Source organism: Protopterus annectens, chromosome 2.part0, assembly GCF_019279795.1.
Source record: "Protopterus annectens isolate FY-2018-M chromosome 2.part0, PAN1.0, whole genome shotgun sequence".
NCBI lineage: Eukaryota > Metazoa > Chordata > Ceratodontiformes > Protopteridae > Protopterus > Protopterus annectens.
In genome coordinates this window covers 1,090,596,525-1,090,609,721 of record NC_056728.1, presented here as the reverse complement: position 1 = coordinate 1,090,609,721, position 13,197 = coordinate 1,090,596,525, and the positions used below count along the sequence as shown (strand labels likewise).

At 41.7% G+C, this 13,197-nt stretch overlaps 1 protein-coding gene across 1 annotated transcript in view; it reads right to left on the bottom strand.

The window, feature by feature from the left end:
• Nucleotides 1–13,197, bottom strand: part of PAPSS1 (3'-phosphoadenosine 5'-phosphosulfate synthase 1) — a gene marked incomplete in the record, with an annotated part of 841,989 nt that overhangs the window by 119,386 nt on the left and 709,406 nt on the right.

The following is a 13,197-nucleotide window of genomic DNA, read 5'->3' as shown; positions in this document are numbered from 1 at the left end:
AATGCTGAGAATTGATAATGCTCTGGCCCTGCAAGAAATCTGAGGTATCTTCTGCAGCTGTGTCTGATAGGGACATGCAGGTATTCCTCCTTGAGGTCCAGAGTAATCAGCCAAGACCCCTTGCCCAGCATGGGAAGGAGTTGCTGTAGAGTCAGCATTTTGAACTTTGGTACTATGAGAAAGGTGTTTAATGCGGACAAGTCCAGTATTGGTCTCCATTGAGATTCTTTTCTTGGAACAAGGAACAGTCTTGAGGAAAAACCCCTGGTCTTGTTCTTGTTGTGGAACTCTTTCTATTGCTTTCATCCGAGTCAGCAGAGTGATTTGCTTGATAGCCTCTGCCCTCTGGTTTTGTGGTAGGTTTGGCATGCCTTGTTTTCTTGGCAAGGTATGAAAATGGAACCTGTACCCTCGGTCTATAATGTCCAAAATCCATTTGTCCTTTGCCAATTTTCTGCAAATAGAGATAATTTCCCACCCAAGGGAGCTTCTATTTGTTCCCTGGTAGGCGGAAGTAGAGGAAAGTCATTGAGATTGTGGCTGTGGGGCAGGTGAAACCCCTGCGTCACCTTCTTTGGTTTCCTGGCTGCCATTGTCTTCCCCTGTAAGGGCCTCTGTATTGGCCTCTTCCTCAGCCACGTCTGTTTTTACCCCTTTGAAACTTTTCTGGATTAGGAAAGGACCAGTTTTTTGAAGGCCAATTCCTACTGAATCTGGGGGGTTGAACCTGGAGGAAATCTTTCACCGTCTGAACTGATTTTGCTTTTTCTTCGATGGTCTTTAACACATCCTTAGCATTAGCACCAAAAAGCTTGTTCTTTTCCAAAGGTGCATCCAGAAGTTTTAGCTTTACATGATCTGGTAGAGGTTGATCTTTTAACCACGCATGTCTATGAATGACTGCCCCTGTCATAGCTGCCCTACATGAAGCTTCCAGTGCATCATATCCACACTGCAGGGAGTGATTGCTTACTTCCTGAGTGTTATGTACAGCTTCCTGCAAAGCCTTCCTGTCTAAAGGATCAGGAGTGGCTAAACTTTTTTGTAAATCTTCTAACAGGAAATCCTGATATTGTAACATATGAAAAAGGCAATTCAAAGCTCTCATAGATAAGGTAGTGGATGTGTAAACCTTTTTGCCCCATCTCTCTAATGACCTAGCTTCCCTGTTGGAGGGCAATGGATTTTTAGAGGTGGAAGCTGAAACTCCTTTAGGCCCCTGTGAAATAGTTTCCAAATCAGCAGTATGGGCCCTGAATAAATGGGAATGAGTTTCTGGGACCCTGTAATACCTGTCTGGCTTAGCTGGAGCAGGAGGAAGAGAATCAGGGGTAGCACTAAAGTCAGAATATAAATCATCCAAAACATCAAGTACAGGAGGAATAGCTAAGGGCCCGTGCTGTGGCTTCTTAAGGAAAGCCCTAAGGCGTTTCCTGGAATCAGAATATTCCTGCCCTTGCCACTTGAAATGTTCCCTCATGGTATGCAGAACTTCCCCAAAAGAAATATCCTCAGGAGGGGAGGCCGAGGGGATGGAATCATCTGCATCCGAGTCCTCATAGGTCTGGAAGAGCTCTTCCTGGCTATCAGAGTGGACAGAGCCCTCAGAATCTTCATCTGAAGGAATAGGTTCAGAGGGTTCAATCCGGGGCCTTTTATCAGAAGAAGGCTGGGATCCTCTCTCAGGATGGGCCTGTGAACCTCTAATCATAGAAATTAAGTCAGCAGCCATAGACATAATTTGTGTCTCTGGAGTCGGCTGAGGTAAGGTTTTAGTAGTAAGATGCTTTGTTTTGCTGGCTGCCTTAGCCCTAGTGTAGGCCTTAATAGACATGGCCATAGGAGGCCTGGCAGCTCCACGTGCAGGAGTGACCTTGTCTACAGCAATGGTCTCGGGCATTTCCTCGGTTTCGGTATCCGGAGGAAAATCGATAACTGGCGGAGTGATGTCCGGAATCGGAGTCGTCGGTAATGCGGTGTCTTCGGTTCGGAGCGGTGGAGAGACCGTCCCAGAGGGAACCGGAGCACTCGCACTGGGTTTTGGTGTGGAGTCGGAGGTAGACGCGGGCGAGATGTCGGTCCCGGTCTTTTCGCTTCTTGGGAGTTTTCGATGTCAGGAGATCCGACAGCATGGTGTAAGCAAATTTATCGCCGAAAAAATCTTCAGCGAACTCCGCCCGGCGCCTGAGAGTGCGCTTGTTGAAGTGAGCACAGGCTACACAGGCCGAGACGTCATGGTCTGGGCCAAGGCAAGGAAGACAGTAAGAGTGGAAATACTTATGAGATATTTGTTTACCACAAGAAAGACAATTGTTAACTTTTTCAGTAATTTCTGACATCGGCTGAGGCAAGAAAAGGTCCCCAACGGGGTACTTAGCTTTTTTGATGACTTTTGATGACTTCGGTATCGAAGAATACAGGAGCTGACCGACCGGCACTTGCGAACTGCTTCTGCTTCGGGCACCGCGAGGCAAGAAAGACTGAAGAAAATGGCGTTGGCTGATGTTTATGTACTCCAGCCGCTCTGAAGTCGGAGAGAAATGCGACATCAGCCGACGTCGGACCCAGACTTTGGAATCTGGCCGACCGAGGGCTGCCTGAGGCAGGACAACCCACATGTTATGACTGCAGTTGCATTCTTGAAGGACATCCTCAAACCGGATGGTGGAACAGAAATAGGCTCCAAGGGGCGCAAGGATGTCCTTTGTCTAGGCAGAGAGTAAGCCCTCTCCACTACCTGAAAGGCAGAGCATATAGGAGAAACCGATACCAGCAGCACTGCAGCTGATGAGCCCTAAACTCCCCAAAGCCACACCTTGAGAAGGAAGTCAGACCCAAGCTGTCCAGCACCAAAGCACCTAGGGGCAAGGACAACTCAGATAACTTGAGTCAACTCCATCCTCCATGAAGCCAGCACTGACGCTTTAGCTCTGAGTCTCCACCTGCTCTAAAAGCATCGGAGACAGACGACACAGGAACATGGTCAGAGCTGAAGAACCACCAGTCTTCAGATTCGACACAGACACCCTCAAGATCTCTGATCTGAGGGCTCCAAAACCACAGCACAGATTGGAGAAGGAGATATTATCATTTCAGTGGAGGGCAGGCTCATGGGTCTGAGGAGAGAGAGAGAGAGAGGAGAAACGGGATTACCCCTATCTAGATCTGAACTCTGAAGAACTTCCTCATCATACTATCCACCTCTGCTTCAGATAAGCTCCTGGAGGACATGAGAGAGGAGATGGCTGAGTGATGGTGGCCTGGAATGTCTCAGAGTTTCTTGAAGAAAAGGAGAGAGTGGATCCGAGGAGAGATCAGCTCCATCAAAAACCTTGGTGAATAGCCCTAGGCTTCAATGCAGTAGGACTCGAAGGCGTTGGACTTGACTTTTTTGAGATTTTTGCAAGAGGCTCAGAGGACGGAGCCAATGAGGTAAAACAGCCCAGGGACCTTTTCTTAGGGTCTTTACCCTTGGGAGCTGACTCAGAATTCCCCTTTTCAGAACTCTTAGAAGGGGGTTGAGCCCCCAGTAGCTAAAGAAGAAGAGAAAGAGGGAAGAAGGCTTTTCAGCATTAACTTAATTTTCCTGTCACTAAGAGCCCTGGAAATAAAGCCAGAACAAACGGTGCAATCTGTTTTTAAGTGGGCAGTGCCCAAACAGTATAGACATTCCTTGTCAGCATCAGAACTTGGGATCTTATGCCCACAGGAAGTGCATTTTTTTAAAACCATTGGTTTATTAGCCATGGTAAGCAGAGAAAGGGGTTAAGTTACAGCAACAGATTTTTTTTAAAATAGTTATAGAACAGAAAACGTACCAACAATGGTACTAGAAATATCCTCCAAAATGTAGGAAAGAAAAAATTACAGCAAAAAAGGAAAATTACCAACAATGGTACTTCGATAAGTATCCAACAATAAAAGGATAGGAAAGAAATTGAAAGAGAAATAGAGATATGTAATTTAACAGGCATAAACGTAAAACTGCAAGACACTGAAACATTCACCCAAAGGCTCGAGAGTAGGAGATCTGCATCTCAGCAATATGGCAGCAAAGAAGACCTGAGGAATGTCAGGATGGTGGGGCATTATGGGTAAGGAGGGAGCTCGAAAAGATGGTTCCATGAATCCAGTGAAATCAGCCGGGCAGGATCAGAGGTCAGATCTGAGACCCATCTGCTGAGGAATAAATGAAAATTAGATATACTGTTATGCAAAGATCTACAAAACTTTACTGTATCCCTCCTTATTACTGTTGCAGTACTCTTTACTCTTGTGAGAGAACAAAAGCTACTGAAAAGTATAGGAGGAGAAAGAAGGCAGAGAAGAGCACTTCACAAACCCATGAAGGATATCCCTTACAAATCCTGCCCTTGCCATGGAAATACCATCCAGTTTATAATGCTTGGTAAATGTGTGAACAAAAGATCAAGTAGCAGTTTCCAAGATGGATCTAGTATCCAAGACCCTTTAAAAGAGCACCATAAGAGGCTACTGCCCTGGTAGAATGAGCATAGAGGGGGAAAGCTGCTAAGAATATAATAATAAAAGGAAATGGCCTTTGAGATCCAGAAGGAGATGGTTTGCTTAGACACTGCCAAACCCAATTCCTTGGTATAAAAGGAAAAAGTTGCTCAGATTTTCTGATAAATATTGTCTTATCCAAGTAAGATCCGAGCTAAGTAAATCCAAGGGGTGTAGTACCTTCTCACTAGCAGAATGGCAAGGAAAAAAGGAGAGAAGATGAACAGACTGATTCAAGGACAAATCATTGCCTACACCTTGGGCATAAAAGAAGGATTGGTAAGAACATCCTGCCCTTGTGAAAAAACAAAAAAAGGAGAAACCTCCATGAGGGCTTGGAGTTAATAAACCTTCCTGGCAAAAGTAAAGCCACCCAAAATACAGTTTCACAGTACAATGTTGCTGAGAAAAAGAAAAGGCAGGCTCAAAAGGGGGTTGAATCACTTTTTCAAGGACAAAATTAAGGTCCCCAGAAGGAGTAATAGGCTTTATTTTTGGGTCTGATATGAAGGATTCTTTAGGAATAGTTTCACTTCAAAACTAGAAGCCAGATATGGACTCTATCACATTGTAAGGTGCTGTGACAACAGATACCTGTGCTGAATAAAAAAGAAAAGAAATGATGAGGTCTTTGCCTTGGAATGCTTAGAGAGGACATCTCTCTCTCTCTCTCTCTCTCTCTCTCTCTCTCTCTCTAGTGGAGCCTGTGCTGGACATCCATCTTCTTAAAAGCAGAATGGTTCTACTGGGGTTGACCCAATGTCCTTCACCTTTCTTGCCCATGTACTAGAATACATAACAGTCCAAACATAACACCACAATCTCTTGCACATGTTTTACAAAAGGTGTCTTCTCCAGGACAGCTACATGGAGGGGGTGACCTCATTATCACCGTGTCTTTTCTGGCAGAGACATCAACATCCTCTGAAACCCTGTCCAAGAATACAAAGGGAGGGATACTATCACTTACATCTAGCTTCAGCAAAGGGTGACTCATGTTCATCCAGCAACAGAATAAATGAATTACTGGCTAGCAACTGCAGGATACTAGGAGGTGGGGAACCAGGACTAGGAGGTAAACATCAGAGGTGACACTGGTTCTTGTAAGACCAATGGATGGCCTCCTGGTAGTATCAACCTATACTCTCTAGGGGTAAACTACAATATTAGTGAGGACAAGTCCCACACAAAGCTAATGACTACACATCAGCATCTGGACTCTATGCACAAATACTTCAGATGGACTAATGCAAGTTTTGCTCTTCAACCTTAATTGGCAAGTCATGCATTTCCTTACGAGGCATGGGAAGAAGACTTGTCTGTCCCAAGTGCTACCAAGCAGCTTTCGTGAAAGAGCTTACTGGACCACTCCATGTGAGCTGGCTGGGTGTGCTCAAGACTCAGGAAGCCTGAATATGAAAGAAGCAAGTGCTGACACCATGGGATGTACCATGCGCTTACCAGAAGTGCCCCTTTTCAGTTTCTCTCACCAATAATTGATCTATGAAAGCTGCCAAGGAACAAGTTGCCACCTAGTGGGAAGACCGAGTCAGAGGAGGTTCTAGTGATGTCTAGCTTCCAATTCTTATACTTTCATCCACGGGACTTGCATATCCTCATGATCACATGACAGACTGATTATCTTACCAATCCTTCTCTCTGGTAACCTCTGTAGCCACTACCTTCAAGGTATTAATGGAATTTTTCCTTACATACTGTGGATTATTGGGTTGAAATGCGGCAACTATGTCAATGCATCATGCCTCATATACAAGCCAACAAAGGTAATGCCATTGGCTTATGAACCAATAACCAGAGAACACTTTGAAGGTTTTGCATCTTGGATATCAAAAACAAACTTTCATAAAGCAGTACCAGCTGCCCCAGGTTTTTAACCTATTCATTTAGGCTCTCATCCTAAGCAATTCACATCTGTCTCAAGTCCAGTGAGTGACTTAGTAAACTATTCCTCAGGAATACAGATAAGCCTTTCAGTGGCACTCAAAGCACACAACTATCACCTTAGTTGTCTGAACTTCAGTTGCATCTTGTTGGTTTGTCTACCTCTTACTTCAAACACTAAGGGACTTTTTTTCTGCTGGTCTGACACCAGTAGATCACCGTAATCTTGCTCATGTTTGCCCCAGTGCAGCAAAATTGATTTTGGCACATGTATCATACAAGCAGCTGTCACAGATTATACACTCCATCCATCAAATCCATCCATGCTGCAGAAAATGTTCCATAGGTAGGAGTGCAATGGTCACTGTGTGAGGATATTACTTGCTTAAGTGAGTGATATAACACCTCAACTAGCCATGCCTCTATTGCAAAGTGGCAATCTTCCATTAGGTCCAAGATCTCCCATGGGTAGTCACTGCTGAGAGATGTGTTCCCCTCCACAGGTGAAGCTTAGAAGACAATGCCTCATCACTCCTTGCCCTCCATGACTAGCTGCTCCAGTGCCCATGGTAGCTAAGCCAAAGTAATCTGGGTCACAGCTAAGTGTTCATCCATCTACATTAAGCAGCCATTTCAAGTATTGGAGTTTACCTTTAAAATGCTGTGGCTGCACTGTGCAACACTCACATATGCGAAAGTATGTTTGCAAAGATTTGTATGAGTGAAAAAAAAGGTGCCGAATTCACAATAGCTAGTGTGTGTTTGTTGTTGGGAATTCATCATTTTTGAGTGGAGATCGCACTATAGTGTGGGTCGGGAAACGTACCCTTTCCCTCACTGAAGTGTGATCTCAAAGTTTGTATACATAAGTAGCAGGTGTGGGGAGTGTATCAGGGTTTGCCCCCCTGCAAAATATTCATGTCAGAAGTCTGAAGTGCAGGTCATTTCACTAAAAGTCATGTTCGCACTTTTGAGCATTCAACATTCCTGTTTCTGACATTTCAAGCCAGGTAAGTAAACAGTCACAGAAGTGTGTTGCTACATTTGGAAAAGACACCTTGGGATCAGTTCCTCACTTCTCTGGTCCTACACCATCTCCAGTACATGACACCTTACTACATATAGTTCTGTCATATTCCCAGCTTTCTTTACCACTCTTCATCACAAGATACTGCCTCAGATTCAGCCATGTGCCAGACAGTGCTTATCAAAATCCTGGAATATGCAAATAAAAGTTAACCTACTTCCAAGTTTTAGTGGAGCAGAAAGGTCTTAAAAAAAAAGAGATAAATTTACTGGCAGTAAGATTTGTTAACCTCTCTCACATATCCATACTTCAAAGGTTCTGCCTAGAAGTCTTGAAAGCCCTAATCTCATGCCCTTGCCACCTTATCACCGTAATGTTACCAGACAGCCAGGATTTGTTCTTTTGTCTCCCCAAAAAATTATTGTACTGAAAATTCTTCCTTTCTTCTTGGTTCAACCTGTGTAGTAACTTTGAGAACCATATGCTCCCCCTGTCAATAGATCAAATGCAATGTAATGATAGCCTAAAGTGCAACTTCCAAATACTGGAAGGCAAAAGTTTGAGTAAGCAGAATGCTGAAACATTAGGTTGTACTGAATGTTTTGGCATACAGAATGTTTGTGTGTGTATGCTTGTGTTTGCAGATTATTTTAGTCAAGTGCTGGTGAAGTGGAAAGATGCAGTATGCTTGTGTACTGTCTGTCTATAGTGTGTGAGAGTTTTGTTTAACAGTACTGTTAGGGAAATGATGTAATGGGTAGGGCTAGAGGGCTAGGGTTAGTAGACATGAGTAAGGTGGTGCACAGGGCAGAACCATTCCGCGCTATCCTAATTCATGTATTCATCCTAACCTTACACATGCGCCTAACCCCAAACATTACTTTACAAAACACTCTTCTCTTACAGTACCCTACGTACATAATGTCTCTTCATGATCTAGCAGTTGGGGGGTATTTCTATCGAGGTTTCTTGCATTCAGTCTCTCAATGTAAGCACTTTACATTCAGATGAAAGGGTCTCGATTTATCATGGGAACTTGAGACATTAATATCTACTGGCTCATCTCAGTGCAGCCCCAACACATCCTTAAAAGCCAACTTCAGAAAATACTCTGGACTGTCTGCCTCCATGCTCTTGGGAATCTACTGAATTAAGTGGTAATTCTGGTGGCTACAGTTCTGTGCCTACTCTCCTGCATTTCAAGCTATAGGACAGTCGGGATTTCCTCCTGCAGCTAATGCTGAGCCAAATAATTGGGTGCTGCAGTTCTTTAAAAGTGGCTTTTGTCAGTGCACTGGACTGCTGCATCCCATCACTCCAGCCTCGAACAAATCAAATGCATTTTACAAAGCAGAGTTTGAAGCATATCTGCAGACTTATTTAATGCTAGCAGAGTTACAAATCCTAAGTGTGCCACATTCAATATTTTTATTTATTTATTTATTTTACAGTTTGTTTACTGGGATAGTCCATTGGGCTTGGAAGAGCCCATTTTCAATGGAGTCCCGGAGCGAAAAGCTCCATAAGAACATTAAGCAATTTAGGCATCATAGAAAAATGAGTAATACAGTATACCGTTTACAGAAGGATAAGGTAAAAATCAACATGTCAATCAGTACATACAAAAATCTTAGTTAAAAACAGTAAGATGTAGAGGCGAAGGAGGTTCGCATAGGTATATTGGTGTTCTAGTAGAGAACAGAAGGGATAGATAGAGGTTAAGTATGAATTAAAGAAGAGGGTATAGTAAGACGAAGTGGTTAAGGGGGGTGACAAAGGGTGGGAAAAAAGGGGTAGGGAAGAGGTAATATAATAAGAAAAAGGCGATGAAAATTGGAGGAAGGGATATCCATCACATTTTCTCGCATCCTCTTTTCTACTTTATCCTACAACACTGTACCACTGGAAAATTAGGGTCACTCATCACTGTAGCTTTTTTTTCCTTTAAGGCAACCTTAAATTTACATTTGTAAGATTACTGTTATTGTTTTTCCATTCATCTGGGAGCATTCGATCTGCTTGTAGCTGCCAGAGGTCTTCCTTAATTACATCATCCAACATGAAGGCTAATACCACTATCAATCCTTCATTCTTCTAAACAATTCCCCAATTTTTTTTTTTTTTAAAAAACAGATATCACTACTTTGACTGACACAAAAACATACACACACATACTCCTGATTTCCTCATTCTTCATAAAAAGCCAAAATCCAGACAATGTTATGTCTTTTCCCCAGTCTCCAGTCTCTACCACAAGTCCATGCTTCTATTAAGGCTGCACTGTCAACACACTGGCAAAACAGCACTGCTACAACTGACATTTTTAATACTTATGCTTCAGATACTATGCATCATCTTCCATTCCTTATTATTTCACTTCTATTCTGCTGCCCCCATTCTACTTAACGGACCCTTCTCCAATGGTGACCACCCCCATCATCCTAAAAGGAACATTGATTTACTATGAAAAATGTTGTCATGACTTGTAACACTGGAGACGAAGCTAAAAGCCCACACACAAAGTAGAATGTAGAAGCTAATGCATGTTCTACCATCTAGCTCAACTGAGTTTTTCTATAGCTGAGCAGTTTCATTTCTGATGAAACACAGTTATTCTTACTATATTACAATTTTATATGCTAGAGCTCTTATGTTTGCCAACATGGCTAATAATTCTCTAATGTATTAGTGAAACAGAAGCATGGCTAATGGACTACTCACAAATAAGATGGCTGACCTACACTGCAATGGTCAGCATGCCAAACACTTCCTTGACATTAAAAACGTTAACTCTCTTTCACAAATGGTTCATTATCATACAAGGGGACACAATATTCTGGATATAGTCCTCACAAATATGGCCACTTCTTGCACAGCTCCATATACATCATCATGTCTTATTAAATCAGACCATAATTTAGTGACAATTTCCTTTAAAGCTGGTGATACATCCACCTATAAATAGTTCTGTGTTTAGGGACTTCTCAAAAGCAAACCTTCAGTTACTTGATGACTTAACTCTATTGTAATCCTCCTCTGAAGTATCCTACTGTTAAAGCTGCTACCTATGACTCTGACTTTTACTCCCACTTATTATAAATATTTGTACCGATAAGACAGTCCCTATATGTAACAAATATAATGAGAAGTCTAAAAACAAATCCCTGTGCTGGATTACCCATATAAATAAATTAATTATATAAAAAAGAGAAAGAAACTGCTCAATGCTTATAAGATGTTTCATTCTTCTACCTTAACAGTACACTTAAGCAAATTAAAAAAGAGCTTAAGGGAACCACAAGGAACATTCAGAGTGGAGGTTAAACTTAAAATGAACCAATAAAACCAAAAACAGCCACAAATCTTTCTTTAACAATGTCAGGAACATAAGAACTAACACTCAACAGTGTCTGGAACTAGTCCACAACAATACTACATTCTCTAACTGAAAGAAAATAACTAATATCCTAACTAACAAATTCAGTGCAAATTTTACTCCACCTACAGTTACAACTATCCCATAGGTTCCAGAATACATCCACAGTTTAATTACTATGGAACAAGTTCTGTCAACCCTTTCAAAAACTTCATTCATGAGTCCTGACAACAAACCAAGTTGCCTGATTATCTGTGCCAAATATGGCCTTTCTGGACCTGTACTTAAATTCTTCAATTTAAACCTCCTCATTGGTTACATTCTTGAAGCCTGGAAAACACCTACTGTAATGCCATTACACAAGAGTGGCTCAGCCACAAAGTCTGGTAACTACAGACCTAATTAGTCTCACTAGCCTCATATGTATAGCTACAGAGTACATTATTTCAGACTTCATTAATCTGAACATTGAAAATCTCTCAACTCTTGACTCATCAATTTGGCTTTATCAAAGGAAGGTCCTGTCTCTAACTTCATTCATTTTTCTGAAAACATAACTGAAGCAGTGGATAGTGGTTATGCATACAGCATATCTAGACCTGGCCAAAGCCTTTGACAGTATTCCCACACAAGCATTATTGATAGACTTGTAAATCTAAATTGAAATCCTTATACTGTGAGATGGATAGCTACCTTGTTATCAGACAGAAGCCAGTGATTACAGTAACAGGTGCCACCTCTGAAAGCAAACGAGTTACCAGTGGTGTACCACAGGGCTCAATTTTGGGCCTTCTCCTATCTCTATATATTTCTCAGACTTTCAAGTCAGCACTTCTGGCCTACAAACTACGTTTGCAGACAGTAAATTGGGTGTTACTTGATATTTAACTGACTTACAATTGCTCCAACATGGGTTAGACCACATTAACAATTGGTGTAAGGAAAACTGTCTCAAATTTAATGTAAAAAAAAAAGTAGCACAGTTCATTTTGGTAAACAAAACATTACTGTATAGAAAATGCACCTCTCCAATAAGACACTGTTGTAAAAAATCTGGGTACTCTTGTTGATAATTCCTTATCATTTGACCATCACGTCTCCACAGTAGTTCAGAAGGCCTTTTATCTGGCCCATCTAATTTGCAAAGATATCTCCACTTGTTCCAAAGGAGCCTTAATTACTCTTAATTTCATCAGACTCATTATTGAATATAACACACCTTTTGTATTATTGAATGTAATGCACTTTTTGTTATGTATTTATCTAAAAGTATGACACAGCCTGGAAGACCTCAGAGATTCATAATTAAAGATCTTGTGGGATAGAGAGAAATCTTTGACTTTAGTCCAGGCGACCTGAGTCTGACTGGTAGCTTAGGTGCCTGTCATAGCTGGCCAGGCTGTGGCCAGCTCACCCATTCTGAGAGAAGGGAGATGGCTGTGGCTCGTCACTTAGGTGGCGCAACATGGGACAATGTGGCGTGCTCTCTACTACGCAGGTCTGGCTGGTAGGGAACAAATGGGCTGACTGTGCTATCCAAGCAAGAAAGACTGGGATGATTGGCGGCAAGAAGAGGAGCTGCTAGGCTGGTCTAATGAGGGTAGGGGGGAAACAGCATAAAAATCAACAGTCAGTTTATATCTGAAGAGGTAGACACCACACTCCAAAAGTGTAAAACATATTCAAGACTAGCCATAACAAACATACATTTGATAACGATGATTAATGACAATCATGTACTGCACAACATTTTAATCACATCATGAGTGATGCAAACCATGCCTGACTATGCAGCTGATATTACACGTCTAAGCTTGACTATTTCCAAGATATGAAAAATGCCTGTGGGAATTTAGACAAGACTGTAAGTCTGGAATTTCTGCATTATAACAATATACATATAAAAACTTTGAATACATTGATTATCACAGTAAAGACTTTAACAACATTCTTGTCTGTACCTTTTTAATATCATTTACTGTTCACAAATAATTTATTTTTGTTTAATTTAAAGTTCTTAACTTGATTTTTTTTCAGGAAATGGTCAGGAAAGTAAGGATGTATGTGTAAACTACTATAGGTGTCACATCCCATAGTTACCCGATGTAAATGAGAAACTCTATGATGGGGTTGTAAGACAAAGTAAACTAGCCAGCATTTCAGTTGTAATGCCTCAAAAATAATGCCAAATGAAACATGTGTCATCTGTAATATAAAAAAGTTACTTTGTCTTGTACACCTTTGTATATAGCACCACCTAGAGTCTCAGGCAGTGTACAGCTACCATTTAACAGATTTGAACTTTACTTCACTTGTTAAAACTAGAACTGCACAAACCACTTGGAATTAAACAGTTTACTGTCCTAAA